This window comes from Bos grunniens, chromosome 10 (genome assembly GCF_055505025.1).
Source record: "Bos grunniens cultivar Pamir isolate PY7600 chromosome 10, Bosgru_T2T1.0, whole genome shotgun sequence".
In the NCBI taxonomy this organism is placed as follows: domain Eukaryota; kingdom Metazoa; phylum Chordata; class Mammalia; order Artiodactyla; family Bovidae; genus Bos; species Bos grunniens.
This window is the reverse complement of record NC_141174.1, coordinates 53,148,325-53,170,025: the sequence shown is the minus strand read 5'-3', so window position 1 is coordinate 53,170,025 and position 21,701 is coordinate 53,148,325. Positions and strand designations below refer to the sequence as shown.

The 21,701-nt window shown below is 37.7% G+C and overlaps 1 long non-coding RNA gene across 1 annotated transcript in view; it reads left to right on the top strand.

Moving 5' to 3' along the window:
• Nucleotides 1-20,724, top strand: part of LOC147364543 (uncharacterized) — a 227,960-nt gene extending 207,236 nt beyond the window's left edge. Inside the window, exons 2-4 of the long non-coding RNA XR_015134654.1 lie at nt 12,650-12,778; nt 13,190-13,343; nt 20,402-20,724. This is a non-coding gene — a long non-coding RNA (uncharacterized LOC147364543). The remainder of the gene's footprint in view (nt 1-12,649; nt 12,779-13,189; nt 13,344-20,401) is intronic.
• The last annotated feature ends 977 nt before the right edge of the window (nt 20,725-21,701 follow it).

Here is a 21,701-nt window from a genome sequence, read left to right as displayed (position 1 = left end):
ACTATAGCAAATGTAATTTCTGTGTGAAATTAATATGATGTAAAAATTATTAACATAATATTCTACTTTTTTATACTAAGTCTTTGGAATACAGGTTGTATTTTACACTTAACAACGTATCTCAGTTCAGACTAAGCACATTCCTAGTGCTCAGGGACCACATGTGGCTAGTGGCTACTGTATTGGACAGCCCACCTTCGTGTTAGTCTCTTTGGGTTCAAATTCCAGTTTTGTGTTTACTAGCTGAGCAATTTACTTGACCTCTCTGTTCCTCAGTTTCCTTTTTGTGAAAAGGAATTAATAATGCAACCTACACCGTAGGGTTGTTGAAAGAATTAAAAAGTTAATACGTACAAGTAGCATTTAGTGTAAAATATGTACACTATAAATGTTAAAAATGATAGCTTTATTTTTAGACTGCAAGATTCCTAAAGATAAAACTGCATTTTATTCATATTCTCATTTTCCCAAACCTAAAATTGTAGCTGACATATGGTTGACTGTCTGTTTTGGGCAGCTGAATGATAACTGGATGTCATAACTGATATGACATCAAAACTTCAAATGAAATTCTGGACATTGTAAGCAATGGCAACAGAGCATTATCTGTTGATGGTGGTGGTATTTGGGGGGAATATCATTTGCAGAAGTATGTAATAATAATCAACTTCTATATGATGTAATTATCATAAAATTCACCCATTTAAAAGTGTATAGTTCAGTGAACTTTGACAAATATGAGTCAATCAACATATAGAATATTTCCAGCACCCCAGAATTTCTTTGTGCTTCTTTGCAGCCAATTCTCTCTCCCAAGCCTTGGCAACCATTGATTTGCTTTCTGTTACTATAGCTTTGCCTTTAAAAAAAATTTTTTTTTTATTTTTGGCTGTGCTGGGTCTTCATTGCTGCACACAGTCTTTCTCTAGTTATGGAGAGCAGGGGCTACTCTCGAATTGCATTGCATGTTTGCGTGGGCTTTTCACTGCAGTGGTTTCTCTTGTTGCAGAGCACAGGCTCTATGGTGCCTGGGCTTCAGTAGTTGTAACACGCGGCCTCAGTATTTGTGGCTCCCAGGCTCTAGAGCATGGTCTCAGTAGTTGCGGTGCCAGGCTTAGTTGCCCCAAGGCATGAGGGATCTTCCAGGACCAGGGATCCAACCCATGTCTCCTGCATTGACAGGCGGATTCTTTACCACTGAGCCACCAGGGGAGCCACCCAGCTTTGCCTTTTTAGAATTTCATATAAATAAAATCAGAAAATGTGGGGTCTTTTGTGTCTGGCTTCATTTGCTTCATTTAATGGTTAAGGATCATCTGTGTTATTGCATGTATATGTAGTTCATTCATTTTTATTGCTGGGTCATATTTCATTGTATAGATATACTACAATTTTGTTATCCATTCTTCTGTTAGTGAATATTTGAGTTGGTTCCAGTTTTTTGCCTTTTTTAACAGGATCTTTCACAGAGCAGAAGTTTTTAATTTTAAAATCCATCTTACCAATTTTTCTTTCATGGATCATACTTTTGGTGTTGTGTCTAAAAAAGTAATCTGCTAAACCTAAGCTCATCTAGATTTTCTCCTGTGTTATCTTCTGTAAGTTTTATAGCTTTTCATTTTACATAGGTTCATGATTCATTTTGAATTAATTTTTGTGAAAGATGTAGTGTCTGTATCTAGGCTGATTTTTTTTTTTTTTTTTTTGCACGTGGATGTCCACTTGTTCTGGCATCATGTGTTGTAGAGACTATCCTGTCTGCATTAAATTGCCTTTGGAGAAGACTCCCTTGTCAGTGTTTATTTCTGGGCTTCCTTTTCCATTCCACATATCTAGGTCACAGACCTCCCACATTGTTTTGATTACTATAGTTTTACAATAATCTTGAGGTGTCAAGCCTTCAAATATTTTTCTTTTTAAAAATTGTTTTGGCTTTCCTCAATCCTTTATGTTTCCAAATAAATTTTTAGAATCAGTCTGTCAAAATCTACAAATAATCTGCTAGGATTTTGAATGAGATTTTCTTGAAATATCAGTTTGGGGGAGACTTAACATCTTAACAGTATTAAATTTTCCAATCCAGAAACATGGTATCTTACTGAATTTTTTACATCTTCTTTAATTTTACTCAACAATATTTGGTAGCTTTCATTGAACAGTGTCTTGCATATTTTAATAAATTTATTGCTAAGAAATTTTTGTTTTTTATTCTAAGTGATATTTAAATTTCCAATTGTTTGTTGATAGTATATAGATACACAATAATAGATCTATATTTACCATGTAATCTGCAATCTTGCTAAACTCATACATTATTTCTGGTTGCTTTTATTTTATTTTATTTTTTTTATTTCCATTTATTTATTTATTTTATTTATTTATTTATTTTTTATTCTTCCAATTTTATTTTATTTTTAAACTTTACATAATTGTATTAGTTTTGCCAAATATCAAAATGAATCCGCCACAGGTATACATGTGTTCCCCATCCCGAACCCTCCTCCCTCCTCCCTCCCCATACCATCCCTCTGGGCCTTCCCAGTGCACCAGCCCCAAGCATCCAGCATCATGCATCGAACCTGGACTGGCAACTCGTTTCCTACATGATATTTTACATGTTTCATTGCCATTCTCCCAAATCTTCCCACCCTCTCCCTCTCCCACAGAGTCCATAAGACTGTTCTATACATCAGTGTCTCTTTTGCTGTCTCGTACACCGGGTTATTGTTACCATCTTTCTAAATTCCATATATGTGCGTTAGTATACTGTATTTATGTTTTTCCTTCTGGCTTACTTCACTCTGTATAATAGGCTCCAGTTTCATCCACCTCATTAGAACTGATTCAAATGTATTCTTTTTAATGGCTGAGTAATACTCCATTGTGTATATGTACCACAGCTTTCTTATCCATTCATCTGCTGATGGACATCTAGGTTGCTTCCATGTCTTGGCTATTATAAACAGTGCTGCGATGAACATTGGGGTACACGTGTCTCTTTCCCTTCTGGTTTCTTCAGTGTGTATGCCCAGCAGTGGGGTTGCTGGATCATAAGGCAGTTCTATTTCCAGTTTTTTAAGGAATCTCCACACTGTTCTCCATAGTGGCTGTACTAGTTTGCATTCCCACCAACAGTGTAAGAGGGTTCCCTTTTCTCCACACCCTCTCCAGCATTTATTATTTGTAGACTTTTGGATCGCAGCCATTCTGACTGGTGTGAAATGAACCTCATAGTGGTTTTGATTTGCATTTCTCTGATAATGAGTGATGTTGAGCATCTTTTCATGTGTTTGTTAGCCATCTGTATGTCTTTTTTGGAGAAATGTCTATTTAGTTCTTTGGCCCATTTTTTGATTGGATCGTTTATTTTTCTGGAGTTGAGCTGTAGGAGTTGCTTGTATATTTTTGAGATTAGTTGTTTGTCGGTTGCTTCATTTGCTATTATTTTCTCCCATTCTGAAGGCTGTCTTTTCACCTTGCTAATAGTTTCCTTTGATGTGCAGAAGCTTTTAAGGTTAATTAGGTCCCATTTGTTTATTTTTGCTTTTATTTCCAATATTCTGGGAGGTGGGTCATAGAGGATCCTGCTGTGATGTATGTCAGAGAGTGTTTTGCCTATGTTCTCCTCTAGGAGTTTTATAGTTTCTGGTCTTACGTTTAGATCTTTAATCCATTTTGAGTTTATTTTTGTGTATGGTGTTAGAAAGTGGTCCAGTTTCATTCTTTTACAAGTGGTTGACCAGATTTCCCAGCACCACTTGTTAAAGAGATTGTCTTTAATCCATTGTATATTCTTGCCTCCTTTGTCGAAGATAAGGTGTCCATATGTGCGTGGATTTATCTCTGGGCTTTCTATTTTATTCCATTGATCAATATTTCTGTCTTTGTGCCAGTACCATACTGTCTTGATAACTGTGGCTTTGTAGTAGAGCCTGAAGTCAGGTAGGTTGATTCCTCCACTGGTTGCTTTTATACAGATTTCTTAGATTTTTCTATGTATACCATCATGTCATCCATGAATTAAGGCAGTTTTATTTCCTCCTTTCCAATCACTATGATTTTTATTTCATTTTCTTTCCTTATTGCCCCAGATCACCTAGGACCTCCAATAAAATGTTGAAATGTGAGCGTGAACATCCTCATTTTGTTCCTAATCTTATGGGGAAAAGACTCAGTTTTTCACCATTAGGTATGATACTTGTTGTAGGTTTTTCAAAGATGCTTTTTATGAAATTAAAGAAGTTCACTTCTATTTCTAGTCTTCTGAGACTTTTAAAAAAATCATGAGTGGAGGGCTTCCCTGGTGGCTCAGTGGTAAAGAATCAGGCTGCCAATGAAGGCAACGTGGGTTTGATCCCTTCTCCGGGAGGATTCCATGTGCCTCAGAGCAAGTGAGCCTGTGTGGCTCAACTATCGAGCCTGTGCTCTCGAACCTGGGAGCTGCAACTGCTGAGCCCATGTGCCCTAGAGCTGGTGCTCTGCAACAAGAGAAGCCACTGCAATAAGAAGACTGCACACTGCAACCAGAGAGTAGCCTCCACTTGCTGTAATTGGATAAAGCCCGTGTGCAGTAACAGACCCATTGCAACAAAATTAAATAAATAAATAAAAATTATTTTAAAAAATCATGAATGGATAACAAACTGTATCAAATTCTTTGCATCTATGAGATGATCATGCAGTTTTCCTATCAATATGGTGAATATACTCACTAGATTCAATTTGATGAAGGAATTTGTAGCTTTCTTACCTTTTTTTTTTTTGGCTTGAGGATCAGAGTAATGATGGTCTCATAAGATGATCTGGAATACAGTCCCTTCTCTTATATTTTATGGAAGAGTCTGCATAGGATTAATATTATTTCTTCCTTAAATGCTTGGTAGAATTCACCAGTGAAGCCATCTGGGTCTGGAGGTTGTGTGTGTGTGTGTGTGTGTGTGTGTGTGTGGAACAGTTGCTATCTAAAAGTGTCTTTATTGGGTACCATGCTACTGAGGTTAATCTATAAGGGGGCTTTGATAGTTTGTGTCTTTAAAGAAATTTGTCATTTCACCTGAGTTGATTAATTTGTTACAATAAAGCTAGTCATAATATTTTTTGAGCAAACTCCGGGAGATGGTGAAGGACAGGGAAGCCTGGCATGCTGCAGTCTATGGAGTCTCAAAGAATTGGACACAACTGAGCCACTGAATAACAGCAACAATATTTCCTTATTATTTTAGTCTTCTCTCACTTTTTTCTTGATCAGTCTGGTTAGAGGTTTATCAATTTTATTGATAGTTTCAAAGAATCAGCTTCTATTTTCATTGATCTCTGTTGTTTCTCTATTTTCTATTTCACTGATTTCTGCTCTGATTTCATTATTTCCTTCCTCCAGCGTCTAGTATATTTAATTCATTTAAAAATATTTTCTTTTTTTAATTGAAGGTGGAAACTTATATTATTGAATTAAGACCCTTTTCCCCCCTAATATAGGTGTTTAATGCTATCAATGTACTTTGAAGATTGCTTTAGCTTCATCTGTAACCTTGGTATATTTTCATTTTCATTCAGTTCAAAATATTTTCACTTCCCTTATGATTTCTTCTTTGATTCATGTGTTATTTAGAAGGGTGTTATTTAATTTTTAATTATTTGGGTATTTACAGGTTTAAAAACTGCTTTCTAGTTTAGTGGTCAGAAACAATACTTTATATGCTTTTAATCCTATTATATGTCTGAGACTTTTTTTTCTTTTTTTGTCCATGCCGCACTGCTTATGAGATCTTAGTTCCCTAATTAGGGATTGAATCTGAGCTCTCAGCAGAAGAAGCACCAAGTCCTAACCGCTGGACTGCCCCTGGAATTCCCCACATTTACTGAGACTTTTTAATAGCATGGTATATGATTTATTCTGGTGAATGTTCCAAGTACACTTGAAAAAAATATTTATTTTGTTATTGAATGGAGTGTTCCATTAGCGTCCATTAGGTCAAACTGACAGAGAGTGTGCTTCAAGTCTTCTGTATTCTTACTGTGGTTTTCTGTTTATTCATTCTGTGAGCTATTGAGGGAGGAGTATTGAAGTCTCTAACTAAAATTGTGGATTTGTCTCTTTTTTCTTTTAGTATTTTTAGTCTTTGGTTTCATGTATTTTGAATTTCTGTTTTACTTGCAAATATTGATATATTAGTATCATTGTACATTATTGATCAGTTAATCCTTTCATCTATGAAATGTCCATTTTTATCCCTTGCTTATTCCTTGTTTGAAATCTATGTTATTTGATGTTAATATAGCCACATTAGCTTTATTCCGATTAGAATTTGTGTGGTATCTTTTCCCAAGCTTTTGTTTTTTAAGCTATTTGTGTCATTGATTTCTTGTAGACAATATATAATTGTCTTTCATTTTAATCTAATTTTACAATTGCTGCCTTTTAATTGGAGTATTTAGACCATTTATATTTATATTTATATGGCTGGGCGATAGCACCCCACTCCAGTACTCTTGCCTGGAAAACCCCATGGACGGAGGAGCCTGATTGGCTGCAGTCCATGGGGTCGCTAAGAGTCGGACACGACTGAGTGACTTCACTTTCCCTTTTCACTTTCTTGCATTGGAGAAGGAAATGGCAACCCACTCCAGGGTTCTTGCCTGGAGAATCCCAGGGACGGGAGAGCCTGGTGGGCTGCCATCTATGGGGTCGCACAGAGTCGGACACGACTGAAGCGACTTAGCAGCAGCAGCAGCAGCAAGTTAGCGTCTTGCTCTTTGCTTTTTTGTTTCTGTTTTGTTTTTCTTTGTTCCATGTGTTCATTATTCCCTTTCTCCCTCTTTATTGTCTGCTTTTTGAGTGTTTATATGCCGTTCCCTTCTCCAGGCGATCTTCCCAAAGCAGGGCTTGAACCCAGGTCTACCCACATTGCAGGCGGGTTCTTTACCAGCTGAGCCACAAGAGAACCCCAAGAATACTGGAGTGGGTAGCCTATTTCTTCGCCAGCAGATCTTCCCAACCCAGGAACTGAACTGGGGTCTCCTGCATTGCAGGCAGATTCTTTACCAACTGAGCTATCAGGGAAGCCCTTTTATTGTCTTCTTTTTGAATGTTTTTATGATTCCACCTTATCTCTACTATTAGCTTACTGTCTATGCTGGTGCTGCTGCTAAATCGCTTCAGTAGTGTCCAACTCTGTGGGACCCCATAGACGGCAACCCACCAGGCTCCCGCGTCCCTGGGATTCTCCAGGCAAGAACACTGGAGTGGGTTGCCATTTCCTTCTCCAACGCATGAAAGTGAAAAGTGAAAGTGAAGTCGTTCAGTCATGTCCGACTCTCAGCGACCCCATGGACTGCAGCCTACCAGGCTCCTCCGTCTATGGGATTTTCCAGGCAAGAGTACTGGAGTGGGGTGCCATTGCCTTCTCCGAGCTTACTGTCTATACTATTTCTTGATTTATATCTTTGTGTGTGTGTGTTTGGTTTTGAAATATAGGATTTCAATTTATCTAAGTATACTGGCAAGTATTATTTCACATGTAAAATGAACAATATACTTCTATTTTCCTCCTCTTGTATTTTGAACTAATGTTATAATACATTTTATTTCTGTATGTGCCCCGAATCCTGCAATCCATTGTTATTGTTTTTGCTTAAAACAGGCAATTATTGTTAAGGAGATTTAAAAATGGGAACAAACATCTTATGCTTACCTGAATATATACCTCATTACTTTTCATTACTTTGTGTCTATCTGGAACAATTTTCCTTCTTCTTGAAGAACTTCCTTTAACATTTGTTGTAGTGCAGGTCTGCTGGTGACAGATTCTCTCAATTCGTTTTTGCCCAAGAAAATACTTATTTTAACTTAAATTTTGAGTGATGTTTTCAGTAGGTATAGAATTCTAGGGTATCAAGTTTTTTTTCTTTCAGTGGATTAAAATTTTTGTTCCATTGTCTTCTAATTTGCATGATTTCTTATTAAAAATCTACGATAGTTCTCATTTTTGTTCCTCTACGGATTCTTTTGTTTTCTCTCTGGTTGCTTTTAAGATTTCATCACTGGTTTCAGTAATTGGATGTTTGTGTGCTGTTATGCTTTTGTATGTGTGTGTTTATTCTGATTGGACTTCACTGAGCTCGTTGAATTTATGAGTTTATATTTTAGTCACATTTAGAAAAATTTTCACCACTATTCAGTGAATGCTTTTTTTTTTTTTTTTTTTGTTCCTGCCCCTGCTTCCTTCTGGTACTCTAGTTTTATATTTGTTAAATTGTTTGATGTTGTCTCACAGATCACTGATTTTTATCAGTCATTTTTTCCCCCCTTAGCTTCATTTTGGATTAATATATTTAAGTTCCTGATTATTTTTTCTGTAGTGTCTTGTGTACCATTAATAATATATTAGTACCTTTTCATTTCTGATGTTATGTTTTTCATGTTTAGAAGTTTCATTTGAGGTGTTGTTTTTAGCTTTTATATTGTATACAAATATTGTAATTTGTATATTGTTTTTAGCTTTTATATTGTAATATAAAATTTACAATTTTATATTGTAATTGATTAAAATAATTAATCATTTATATCCTCCCTGGATCTGTTTTTATTGAATAATTTTTATTCTAATTATGGTTATTTTTTTAATGTAAGGTAACTTTTGATAGGATGCCAGTCATTGGAAATTTTAAGTTGTTGAGTGCTGAAAGACATTTGAAAGAGTATGGGACAGGATGAAGTTATTTGAATCAGTTTGGTCCTTCTCAGTCTTGATTTTAAACCTTATTATGACTGGTTCAGAGCAGCTTTCATTTACTCTAGGGCTCTTTTGAAGAAGGCAATGGCACCCCACTCCAGTACTCTTGCCTGGAAAATCCCATGGACCGAGGAGCCTGGTAGGCTGCAGTCCATGGGGTCGCTAAGAGTCGGACACGACTGAGCGACTTCACTTGCCCTTTTCACTTTCATGCATTGGAGAAGGAAATGGCAACCCACTCCAGTGTTCTTGCCTGGAGAATCCCAGGGACTGGGGAGCATGGTGGGCTGCCGTCTATGGGGTCGCACAGAGTCGGACACGACTGAGAGACTTAGGAGCAGCAGCAGCAGCAGGGCTCTTTTAGTTCCACTACTAAGGTGTGACACTTCAGAGAGCTCAGCTTGATGCTCTCTATATTACAGGGTTTCTCCACTTTACTTAGTGAGAAAGGAAATAATTGCTAACTCTGAGTGAGCCCCAGTAATTGTTCTGCTTACTGTTTTCCAGTAATTCTTTTCCTGGCTTCCTAAATATACCTTTACTCAGCTAGAGTCTCCAGGAGACAGACTCCTTTGCAGATTTCCAGTAATCTAGCCTGTGAAATCTAGATATCTAAAATAACCTAGATGTTTTCCCAAACTCCCGTTTGTGTTACCCTAGTGCAGGAATGCTGCTGGACGTTGTTTAGATTCTTTCTCCTTGTGTCGTGGCCTAGAAACTGCTTCTAGACAGTAAGCTGGAAGGATACTCCTTATTTGTTTTCTGTTGCTCAAAGACTTCCTCTTCCTGAAACAATAATTTTTTGCAAGGATATCTAGTTGTTTACATTGGGAAGACAGTTCTCACAGCAGTAATTTTTTTCATGGGGATAATTGAAGTCTGTCTTTAGAATAAAGTTTACTGTGAAAGAGAGAATTTTGTTGAGTAGAATATCCCCTTTTCTACAGAGCTAATTAAAATATTTTGTTTTTCCATTTTGAAAAGTTACAAAGTCTCCTTAAGTTTGAGATCAACTGAGAGTCTCCAATTTTCAATATTCTTGGAGCAAGAAGAATATCAGTCTTTTATTTTTCTTATAGAATCTTATTTTTTGCAATACAAAATTGTTTTAAAAATCAAGATTTATAAAGTTATTGTAAGGAAATACATAGTATTGAGATGCTTGAAGAAAATGTCCTATCTTCCTACTCACTTAAACTTTCATTATATTTTTCTCTTTAGTTATCAGTTGGAGTTTAAGAATTACACATGTGACCATTTATAAGGCCATTGATAGTATTTGATCACTTAAAAATTTTTAAATGATAAACAGTGATTTCATAAAATGTTGATTAGTCTTTTATCAATATCAAATTTTAGCACACAATGAGAATAAGAAGATCTGTGTGTGACTGGTATCAGAATGTGTTCTTCCCACTTCAGTAGAGAACATTCAATACCTCTTAGGGGTAAAATTCTATTCTTGTAAACTCTCTCTAAATAGGCTGTAAACATTTGTGATTTTCTTTTCTTGAATTAGCCTAATCCTTTGTAATAAATTGAGGTTTTATGTTTTGCAGAGCTTTTGAAGACTAACTTTAGAGTCAAGAGTTTGAGGAATGAGAAACATATTAAATTAAATGTGTTCAGATATTTCCTTCCTTTTATGTGTTAAGTACTTGGCTGAAATAATTACTTTCATTCTCACTTAGCAGAGAGAAAAACTTTTCCATATATATTTCATTAGCCCTAAATAGGAGTAAGTTTTCCTAAAATAGCTATTATATCTTATTGTCATATTATCTTTACCTTCAGACACATTTGTTGACATCATAACTTGGTAATTCCTCTATTGTATTATGTATTTCTCTATTATGTTGTATTCTTTTATATCCTGATAATTAATCATGGCATCATCAGCAGAGATAATGACCATGATTATGAAAGTGCAAAGCAGTTATAGCAAGGGCTGGTTAGATTCCTTATAATACTGTATTATTTAATAAGTACTCTTTATTCTTTTTTGAATTTTGCTGGTCACTACCATGTTTTGGGCTGTTGAACGACCTATGCCTTCCTGGCCTGATTTTTGCTTCTAAACTGTCAAAATAATATAATTAAATATCTATACCAAGGGCTGAACTTTGAAAAATTTGTATATTTCTAGTTTCATTTTATTTACAGTGTATTTAGTTTATGCCATGTTATAAGTGCATATCAGGGTTTGTACATTACTTACAGGAATAACAGCAGAGTCTGCCCCTTTTATATAACTGTATACTTAACAATAAAAAGAAAATCATAATGTCATAATGCCTGTGATTCCTTTGGTGTTCTCCATTATCAATTAGAAAATAAACTAGATTTTCTAATTCCCCAGTTCCTTGGGGACTTATTTAAAAAGCAACCTGAATTTCTACCTTCATGCAAAAACATTGCATTGTTTACAAGAAGAATATTAAAATAATACAATTAGAATGAAAAGTGTTTTCCTTTGGGGTTCTCTCGAGAAAGAGAGTGAGACAGACAGACACCTTGGGATATAGCAGGGAACATTAATATCTGCAAAGCTGATTGGTATTAATACATTCTGCTAATCAAGTTTATTTTCTTTACTGACTGAAATTAACATTGGTCCTTTAATTTGCAAATACTACAGTTCTAAAAATTATATTCCTGAGTTGATTGCTGGTGGTAATGCTACATGGTGTCATTGTAAACTCGCTGCAAAATAGATTATTTACACTCACTCTAGAAGAGGAAATTATCCCCAGCATATCTTTCTTGCAAAATTAGTAGAAATGCTGGTTGTTATTAAACTTGATCAGCTGGTATCACAGCAGGGGTACTTGTGAAAAAATTACTTAATATCTCTTTGTTTACAGTCTTCACTGAGGTGAATATATTTAATGTAATTATTCAACTGCTAACCAGCTCCTGATGTTAACTATTGCTGTTTAAAGAAGTTGCATTCTTAACAAAACCTGTACCACACCAAAGGTTTTATTTTCCTTTTCCTAAGAATTATATGTTGTGTATATATCTAGAAAAGAAGTCTTAATGAAGAGGTTTTGTGCTGATTAAGCCCAAAGGTGTTATCATACAGAGGAAATTTGATTTTTCTTGCATCTTCAGAAAGGGTAACATTGTGTAGAACTAAAAAAGGGGATTTCTTAATCAGCCATTGGTTTATAAGACAATATGGGAACAGTTCACTTTATGAGTGCCTCAATATCCCTTTTGAAGAAGCAATTAAACCTTAATAGGACCACTGTGGATTTAGTAAATAGATTGAAACAAACAGATAAAAATAGTGACTAATCTACAAAATTCTATTCTATTCTTGTTATAGAAAAAAATTACTCTAAATCAGAAATGGGCAAAATATGTGAATATAATGTGCTTAGATATTCATGTGGTGCCTGTTGATTTCAAGGGGGGTCATGCAAATGTATATGAGTGGACTTTCATTTTGAGTCTCTTCAGTTGGCTCAACAATTTAGTTTTTTAGTTATATTTATGTTTCACTGTATCCTTCAAACAGCTCCCAGAATGAATGTATTTCATGTCTTGAATCATTAGACCAGTCTTAAAACTGCATTCTTTTTCTCTACATAAATATTCCTATGTAACTGGTTGGCTAACAAGATCACTTGGTCATCCAGGACACCTCTCATCCAAGGTCTGTTAATTTTTCTTAGCTCTGATATATGACTTCAAACTGGAAATGAATCTTTTAAAAAATACATTGCTCCCCAAGCATCACTCTAAGGAACAGAAAGTAGCTGGGTTGGCTATTATTTAGGGGTTTGGAAAAGCAGCTTAATGATATTCATATTAGAAATGATAAACCTGGAGAGTTATAACTTCTTTCTCCAATATGTTATTAGGCTTAAGCTTCTTCAGCTCAACACTTTTTTTTTTTTTAATTTATTTAGCTGTGCTGGACCTTCATTGCAGCATGCGGGCTTCTTAGTTTCAGCACATGGGATCTAATTCCCTGACCAGGGATCAAATCTGGGCCGTCCTGCATTGGGAGCATGGAATCTTACCCACTGGACCACCAGGTAAGTCCCTCAACTCTTATTTCGATGGGAGAACATGTGCTGTTTTCAGTTGCCAGAATTCTTCAATTAAAAAAATAATAATTAGAGCAACTCACTATTATATAATAATTTTTTAGTTACTCATATTATTATTCTTTGGGGATTGGAAGTGGTATATGTTTTTGTTCGCACCAAATTCCTATACCCAGCACAATTTCCAGCACACTGCGGGTGCTGAGCAGGCAAATGTCAGCTTCCTCTCCCTCCTGTTGTGGCCATGCCCTTGTTATACCTGTGTAATCACGTGAGCTCCAGGTGTCACACCTTTGTGCCCAACATTCTACCCTGAAAATATCATTTAAAGTCCAACTGGGAAAGAGGAAGCACTCTATTTAAATCAGAGGGAATTTACTGCAGGAACCTTTTTCACAGGTGCCAGAAGAAGCTTAAAAGGAGGATGCAGAAGGTAACCAAAAGTTAGCAGCAGCAGGAATCCACGCACCTTAGACTGAAGGGATGAAAGGAGGAAGCGGTAATGTCTCAGCTCAGGGCCTGATGGAACCAGAAACCACAAAAGATACTGACTGTAAGAGGGCAGAGCAACCATTGTTGGGGAGGCACCAAAGGCAGAGAAGGGAGAAATACTCTTGCTTCCCACTTCTTTGGGGCCTTTCATTTCTTAGTGGAAAACCCTGCAGAACACCAGCTGACCTGGGCGCAGAGGCTGCCTGTACTCCCTTCACCCCCATGACTCCAAAGCATAGCAGGGAAGGGTGAGGAATGAATCTGAGAACAAAAAGGCCATGATGTGATCCACTCCCAAGGGGAGTTGCTGTAGGGATAATGCCAGTTTTGTGCATCCTATCTCTCACTTACATGTCCCTCTATGCTATGTACTCTTTCTAGTTAACTTCTACCCCAGAATAACTTCACAACACCTTTTCATCCTAAGAGACCCCTTTCTGGAGAAACTGACAACTCAAGATTGAGCAGCTAGCCTATGTTTTATACTCTGCTTGCCCAGCCCAGTAGAGATGAATCCAGTCCAGTTGACCTTGCCTCAGGGCACATCCACCCACCTCCCAGATCATATTAAGAGCCAGAGGGAAATCTACCCAGGTTGAGGGTGGAGAGAGCAATATGACCTTGATGACACAGGCCAATGTCCAAGACTTTAGTGATGTGATTAGGGCAGCCTCTGCATCACCACAATTCTAGGCTTATACTTTTCACTGATGACTTTTTTCCTTTGGTCTCTCACAGTTATTTTATGATTCATAAGTGAGAATTTAACTTGTGTTGTAAAATAAGGACAAGATAAAATTAAGATATATTATTATTATCATCATTTATAACATCTTTCACTGAGCATCTGCTTCGATCTCTATGATAACTCCATGACACTAAAGCAGAATGTCTTGTCTTCAGCATTATTGACATTTTCACTTTAGTATTCTTGCCTTGAGAACCCCATGAACAGTATGAAAAGGCAAAAAGATATGAAACTGAAAGATGAACTCCCCAGGTCGGTAGGTGCCCAATAGGCTACTGGAGAAGAGTGGAGAAATAACTCCAGAAAGATTAAAGAGACAGAGCCAAAGCGAAAACAACACCCAGTTGTGGATGTGACTGGTGATGGAAGTAAAGTCCGATGCTGTGAAGAACAATATTGCATAGGAACCTGGAATGTTAGGTCCATGAATCAAGGTAAATAAGAAGTGGTCAAACAGAAGATGGCAAGGGTGAACATCAACATTTTAGGAATCAGTGAACTAAAATGGACTGAAATGGGTGTATTTAATTTAGATGACCATTATATCTACTACTGTGGGCAAGAATCCCTTAGAAGAAATGGAGTAGCCCTCATAGTCAACAAAAGAGTCCGAAATGCAGTATTTGGGTACAATCTCAGAAACGACACAATGATCTCTGTTCGTTTCCAAGGCAAGCTATTCAATACCACAGTAATCCAAGTCTATGCCCCAACCAGTAATGCTGAAGAAGCTGAAGTTGAACAGTTCTATGAAGACCTACAAAACCTTCTAAGTGAAGTCACTCAGTCATGTCCGACTTTTTGCAACCCCATGGACAGTAGCCAACCAGGCTCCTCCATCCATGGAATTTTCCAGGCAAGAATACTGGAGTGGGTTGCCATTTCTTTCTCCTGGGGATCTTCCCAACCCAGGGATCGAACCCGGGTCTCCCGCATTGTAGGCAGACACTTTACCGTCTGAGCCACCAGGGAAGTTCAAACCTTCTAAAACTAACACCCCAAAAAGATGTCCTATTCATCACAGGGGACTGGAATGCAAAAGTAGGAAGTCAAGAGATACCTGGAGTAACAGGCAAGTTTCACCTTGGAGTACAAAATGAAGCAGGGCAAAGGTTAACAGAGTTTTGCCAAGAGAACACACTGGTCATAGCAAACACTCTCTTCCAACAACACAAGAGACAACTCTATACATTGACAACACCAGATGGTGAATACCGAAATCAAATTGATTATATTCTTTGCAGCCAAAGATGGAGAAGCTCTATACAGTCAGCAAAAACAAGACTGGGAGCTGACTGTGCTTGGATCATGAACTCCTTATTGCCAAATTCAGACTTCAATTAAAGAAAGTAGGGAAAACTACTAGACCATTTAGGTATGACCTGTATCAAATCCCTTACGATTGCACAGTGGAAGTGACAAATAGACTCAAGAGATTAGTTCTGACAGAGTGCCTGAAGAACTATGGACAGAGGTTCATGACATTGTACAGGAGGCAGTGATCAAGACCATCCCTGAGAAAAAGAGTGCAAAAAGGCAAAATGGTTATCTGAGGAGGCCTTACAAATATCTGAGAAAAGAAGATACAGGCAGAGGAGAAAAAGAAAAATATACCAATCTGAATGCGGAATTCCCAAGAATAGCAAGGAGAGATAAGAAAGCCTTCCTCAGTGATCAATGCAAAAAAACAGAGGAAAACAATAGAATGGAAAAGACTAGAAATCTCTCAAGAAAATTAGAGATACCAAGGGAACATTTCATGCAAAAATGGGCACAATAAAGGACAGAAATGGTATGGACCTAAAAGAAGCAGAAGATATTAAGAAGAGGTGGCAAGAATACACAGAAGAACTATACAAAAAAGATCTTCACGACCCAGATAACCATGATGGTGTGATCACTCACCCAGAGCCAGACATCCTGGAATGTGAAGTCAAATGGGCCCCAGGAAGCATCACTACCAGCAAAGCTAGTGGAGGTGATGGAATTTCAGCTGAGTTATTTCAAATCCTAAAAGATGATGCTGTTAAAGTGCTATACCCAATATGCCAACAAATTCGGAAAACTCAGCAGTGGCCACAGGACTGGAAAAGGTCAGTTTTCATTCCAATCCCAAAGAAAGGCAATGCCAAAGAATGCTCAAACTACCATACAATTACACTCATCTCACATGCTAGTAAAGTAATGCTCAAAATTCTCCAAGCCAGGCTTCAACAGTGCATGAACTGTGAACTTCCACAAGTTCAAGAAAAGGATTTAGAAAAGTCAGAGGAACCAGAGATTAAATTGCTGACATCTGTTGGATCATTGAAAAAGCAAGAGAATACCAGAAAAACATCTACTTCTGCTCTATTTATTGTGCCAAAGCCTTTGACTGTGTACATCACAACAAGCTGTGGAAAATTCTTAAACAGATGGGAATACTAGACCATCTTACCTGCCTCTTGAGAAATCTGTATGTGGGTCAGGAAGCAACAGTTAGAACTGGACATGGAACAACAGACTTGTTCCAAATCAGAAAAGGAGTATGTCAAGGCTGTATATTGTCACCCTGCTTGTTAAACTTATATGCAGAGAATATCATGTGAAATGCCGGGCTGGATGAAGCACAAGCTGGAATCAAGATTGCCAGAAGAAATATCAATAACCTCAGATATGCAGATGACACCACCCTTATGGCAGAAAGCAAAGAAGAACTAAAGAGCCTCTTGATGAAGTTGAAAGAGGAGAGTGAAAAAGCTGGCTTAAAACTCAACATTCAAAAAACAAAGATCATGGCATCTAGTCCCATCACTTCATGGCAAATAGATAGGGAAACAAAGGAAACAGTGACAGACTTTATTTTTTGGAGCTCCAAAATCACTGCAGATGGTGACTGCAGCCATGAAATTAAAAGACATTTGCTTCTAGGAAAAAAAGTTATGAAAAACCTAGACAGCATATTAAAAAGCAGAGACATAACTTTGCCAACAAAGGTCTGTCTAGTCAAAGCTATAATTTTTCCAGTAGTCACGTATGGATGTAAGAGTTGGACTATAAAGAAAGCTGAGTGCCAAAGAATTGATGCTTTTGAACTGTGGTGTTGGAGAAGACTCTTGAGAGTCCCTTAGACTGCAAGGAGATCCAACCAGTCCATTCTGAAGGAGATCAGCCCTGGGATTTCTTTGGAGGGAATGATGCTGAAGCTGAAACTCCAGTACTTTGGCCACCTCATGCGAAGTGCTGACTCATGTGAAAAGACCCTGATGCTGGGAAAGATTGAAGGCAGGAGGAGAAGGGGACGACAAAGAATGAGATGGTTGGATGGCATCACCAGCTCGGTGGACAAGAGTTTGAGCAGGCTCTGGGAGCTGGACAAATGGACAGAGAAGCCTAGCGTGCTGCAGTCCATGGGGTTGCAAAGAGTGGAACACAACTGAGCAACTGAACCGACTGAATATTATCATCATTTATAACGTCTTTCACTTAGCATCTGCTTTGATCTCTATGATAACTCCATGACACTAAAGCAGAATGTCTTACCCTCAGCTTTATTGCCATTTTGGGCTGGACTCTTCTTTGTTGTGGGGGTTGCCTTGTACTTCATAAAATTCTTAAAATCCCTGCCTCTATCCACTAGAAACCATTAGCACTCCTTTCTCTCAAGTTGTGACAACTAAAAATGGCTTCTGATATTGCCACATGTCCCCTGGGATGTGGAAATCATTCCTGATTAAGAATCACTGTGTCAGGGTTGTATAGTTGTTGTGATCCCATTTTACAGGTAAAGAAAATAAAAGTTAGAGATGTTAAGGGAGCATTCCAGGTTTTCTATCATCTTATATTTTAAATTAAAAAATATATTTGTTTTATTTATTTACTTATTTGCCTTACATGGGATCTTTAGTTGTGGCATGCAAACTCTTAGTTGCAGCACTTGGGATCTTGTTCCCTGTCCAGGGATGGAACCCAGGTGCCCAACATTGGGAGTGTGGAATCTTAGCCACTGGACCCCCATAGAAGTCCCTTAAATTTTTATATAAACTTTAAGTCAAATATTAGTGGGAACTCTGAGTGAGTGAGTGAGTGAGTGAAATCGCTTAGTTGTGTCCGACTCTTTGTGACCCCATGGACTGTAGCCCACCAGGCTCCTCCGTCCATGGGATTTTCCAGGCAAGAATACTGGAGTGAGTTGCCATTTCCTTCTCCAGGAGATCTTCCCGACCCAGAGATTGAACCCGGTCTCCCACATTGTAGGCAGACACTTTACCGTCTGAGCCACCAGGGAAGTTGCTGATCTGGGACAGAGTTAAACTGGGATTCAAAAAGAAAAGGCACTAAGTATATAATTTTGAAATCTACATCCAGGCCCTAGAAATTGAAGAGAGAATCTTGAATTTTGATAACTGAAAGGTTGTGGGATATTATCATAATAGTTATATGTTGTAACAAATTGAGAGTCAGGACTATTGGGGATAACCCTGGAATTTGCTTAGCAGGAAAAATAGCATGAGTGACTTTCCATCTGGCTTTGACTTAATGATTAAATTATTTAAATTTTTTCCTGCATTTAGAATCTTTGGTTTCTTCAAAATAAGAGCACCTTAATTTCCTTCGCCACATCTGTCTGCTCATTAATGTACATGTTTTCCTCTTAATCAGCATTTGGCTACCAGATGAAGTTTAGATAAATGGTTGTCAGCTTACCTTACAGTTGTTTTATGATAGGTTTTGGATGGAAGAGTTACAGCAGATACTCCTGATAAGAAGAGACTGCACTCCCTCTCTGTGGTTCATTGAACCCATATGGATCAGAACAGCTGGAAGGATGGATTTGCTACCTGAGGCCACCAGTTTTGTTGCCAACCATGACTCCCACTTGCTGACCCTTGTATAATGCATTGCAGTTGAAGGAATGTTGATCACTCCTTTCTAGTTTGTGATGGATGTGTTATTTAAAACTGATGGTCTTGTAAACCACTGGTGAGTTTCCATATCTCACAGATGTGAACAAGCCAGATAGTCAATAAATAATGCCATGTTCTAGAGGAACATGGCATGCAGGCTAAATTGTCCTGGGAACAAGCAGGTGGGAAGGTAACTTAGACCTGGTTTGGAAAGGCTTCTAGAAAAAAAAATGGTTTCTGACTGTTATCGTTATAATCAGCATGCTTCCTTAGGGACTGTGTTTTAAGATTACTTTATCTGAGTTGCTTGATCCCTAGGTCAGCTCCTGAGAGCACCTGCATTACCTAGAATGCTCACCTATGGCAAGCTGAGCTTGAGAGGACAAAGCTTTACTGATTTAGATATACCTACTCAGGCTGGGGTGGTGGGTCCAACTTCTTAAGAGGTGAATTTCTTTGATTGTGTAACATCCTGTGAGCCATCCATAGAGAGTTGTTTGGAAGCACTGTCATGGTTGACACCATTAAACTTTTATATATCATCCACATAATTCTTCTGCCACTGACTTTCTACTTCCCTAGCATCCTTCCTATTACAGCTTGACTTTCCAAGAAGCCCTGTCTCCAAGTAGAGTATAGGGCACACAAACCAATGGGAGTGCTTTAGTCATGTCCTAGTCAATATTTATGTCAGGCATATTTTGTATTATACAAATTCATAAATTGGCATCAAGCTGGAAAACTAATAAAATAAGGAGCTTCTATATCCAGAAAGAGGTTGGAGTTAGTCCTTGTATTCTAGCTATATTTATCTATGAAGTAAAATGAAGCATCAGAGTGGTTTTAGCATTTCACCAGACATTCTTTATTTAAAATATTTATCTATTTATTTGGCTGTGTCGAGTCTTGGATGCAGGATCTTGGTTGCTTCACGCAGGATCTTTCGCTGCGGTACATGAACTTCCTGGTTGTGGTGCGTGGGCTCCAGTGTATTTTTAGTGCTCAGGCTTAGTTGCTCCGTGGCATGTTGGAACTTAGTTCCCTGACCTGCCTTAGAAGGAGAATTCCTAAGCACTGAACCACTAGGGAAGTCCCATCAGACATCCTTTAACATATTTTTCTAACAGTTGTATGGACTTTTTCTTTCCAAGCAGCTGCTGAATTTCCTCTGGGCAGTAACTTTTTTTTTTTTTTTTTACTATTTTTATATATACTGTAGTACATAGTACAGTGATGGAAACATGCTTAACCTTCACTTAAAACTTATTGCTTGTTTTCTGGCTCCCCTAACACTATTAATTCACCAAAGTAGAGAGATATTTGGTAAAGATGGGGAAGAGTCTGTTACAAGCACACTGAAGTGCTATGGAATGATGAGTTAGTTGATTGCCAGAATTATACAGTGGTGTCACCTGTGGTAAATTCATTACTATGTAAGTCATGATGCCTTTTTCTAAAGGAGCATTTATTGTGTGTTCTCTCTAGGTGTGTGCCTTAGAAGAGCAAAAGACACTACTAATATATTGGATTTATATAAAGAAAGGAAAATTCTAAATGTATCAGGAGGGAAGGTAATTGAATACACTGGAAATACATTTATGATCTGCACTTCTTCTGTGATATGTGACTACTACACTTCTTCACTAAACACAAAAACTAAAACAGTGAAGGGCTCTGCAAAAAGGATTTTTTGGAATAATTCTGACCTAGATGCTAGAGTGGATATCACATGGCTTTAAAATATGGGGGTAGAGAAGGTTGTTTTAAATAGGATATTCCCAATTAAAGAATAAATTACTGTTGGTTAAAATCTGTATCTATCCCCAGTTTTTCTGATTATTAATATAGGTTAATGATATAACATTAAACTTGCTTTAAGTTGCTTTGAATCTGGGGGTGTTTATGTCCTTGCTTGACTTTGAAACACTGTTAGTCTTTCTGGTACCTCTGAGCTGTCGTAGACAAGGTGCTCACTTGTCTGTACTGCTGAAATTTCCAGGGTACTTCTTGGGTACACTCACTGTATCAGTCTCTTAGGGCTGCTCCAACAAGTTTTCACAAACTCTGTGGCTTAAAACAACAGAAATTGATTTCCTCACAGTTCTGGAGGCCAGAAGTCTGCAGTCTGCATCACTGGGCTGAAGTCACTGTCTCAGTGGGATAGCACTCCCTCCAGAGGCCCTAGAGGGGAATCTTTCCTTTGCCTGTCCCAGCTTCTTGTGGCTGCTGAATTTTTGGCTCATGAAACGTCTCCCTATTCTGCCTCCTTGGTCAAAGAGGCTCAAATCTCCCTCTGCTTCCCTCTTATAAGGATACATATAGCTGCATTTAGAGCCCACCTGTATCATCCAGGATAATCTCCTGGTGCCAAGATCTTTAATCACATCAACAAAGGTTTTGTTTTGTTTTTAATTTTTATTTTTGCCATATAAGGAAACATCCATAGCTTCCAGGGATTAGGATGTGGATATTGAGGGTGGGGGCATTATTCAGTCTACTTGAGTTATTTATTGATTAGTATATAGCGCTTTAGTTTAACAGTCATTTTCCCTTAGTTTATAAGACGTTTTCCCCATTGTTGTCAAACATCCATGTAACATATAAGAAGTCCAATGCCAGTTTAACTACCATTCTTTAGTAAGTAATCTTGCCCCAAACACACTTGTATGTACTAGAAGCTTTAAGTGTTCTCCTTCTATTGTCAAATGTCACAAATTTCTCCAGAATTTATTTATACTATGAGTCCTTCCCATATTTCTAGAAAATATTTACCATGTCCTTTCTA